This window comes from Danio rerio, chromosome 5 (genome assembly GCF_049306965.1).
Source record: "Danio rerio strain Tuebingen ecotype United States chromosome 5, GRCz12tu, whole genome shotgun sequence".
Lineage (NCBI taxonomy): Eukaryota > Metazoa > Chordata > Actinopteri > Cypriniformes > Danionidae > Danio > Danio rerio.
The window spans coordinates 23262352-23263950 of record NC_133180.1 but is presented as its reverse complement, the minus strand read 5'-3'; positions in this window follow the sequence as shown (position 1 = coordinate 23263950).

Sequence of the window (1599 nt, the reverse complement as noted above, 5' to 3'; positions counted from 1 at the left end):
TATATATATATATATATATATATATATATATAAAACTAAACAGATTTATAGCCTATAACTTGACATTTCTTCTTTTCGTTTACTGCACCAGCTACTGTTTTACACTGAAAATTGGTAAGCTAAAAAGAAAACAGATCAAATAATTTAGTTAATCTCACATTAATTCCATGAGCTTTAATACTTTGTCAGGCTGGTGATGTGACAACGTGTTGTAAGATGGTGTTTCACACTTTTCTGTTGGCATTTGTTCAGTCGGAATGCTATTTTTATTGTCTTTAGAGTTAGAAAATTTAGCAGTGCCTAGTCTACGCACACACACTGAATATGTCATTTGGTGCGGCTATAAATCAACAAGAATTACAATTTGTTTAGTTCTTTTTATTCTTATGCAACTTTTTATTTTATTTTATTTTTTCATTAATGCATGAACGACATATACAAAACAATGCCAGGGGTGTACATAAAAAAATATGAAAAGCAGATAAATAAGAAATAAGAAAAGAGTTATAAAAAATTACATAGAATCAATATATAGCCTAATACAATATAAAATAAAATAGCAAATAAAGAAAAAAATATTACAAATAATGCTAGGCCTGCTACTGTAACTTACAATAACTTAAACATGTCAAACAAAAACACAGTTTTAACAGCTTTTTTTTGTTTGTACTCTCCTTAATGGTATTTATATAAATATTTCAAATACCACTGAACAAAGAGGTTTCTGACTCTTATGCAACTGAATCAATCAGTGTTAGACGTATGGGTCATAGGCTCTGATAATAATAATAATAGTTATTATTATTATTATTATTATTATTATTATTATTATTAAGGACTGCACGGATTATTAAGGACCCCACAGCAAGAAGGTTGCTAGTTTGAGCCTCGGCTGGGTCAGTTGGCATTTTTATGTAGAGTTTGCATGTTCTCCCCGTGTTGGCATGGGTTTTCTCCAGGTGCTCTGGTTTCCCTCACAGTGCAAAGACATGCGGTACAGGTGAATTGGGTAAGCTGAAATTGTCCAAAGAGTATACTATCATATATGTGTGTGAATGAGTGTGTATGGATGTTTCCCAGTGATGGGTTGTGGCTGGAAGGGCATCTGCTGTGTAAAACATATACTGGATAAGTCGGCGGTTCATTCCGTTGTGGCGATTAATATAGGGACTAAGCCGAAGAAAATGAATGAGTAATAATAATAATAATAATAATAATAATAATAATAATAATTCTTCTTCTTCTTATTATTATTATCATCACACACATATACATTCAATTATTGTGGTCTATTGATACATTATTTACCTTTTTATTGTGGAAACAGTATAAAGTTATAAAAGAGAAAGCAATCACCTAAAATATAAATATAATATAAATACAAATATAGCGGGACTTTTACTGGGCGGTCTTTTGTCACAAGACATGAGGCGTCCTTAAGGCGTACCTTACGTACAGCCAATAACCCATTGACATTATTAACGGACAGAAGAACTAGCCATTTATTCAATAATCCACTATAGCCCTAGCCAATCAGCACGCAAAGGGGGCGGGTCTCCGGCGGATGGCGGAAGCGCCTACAGCAGCTGTGTGTGACCT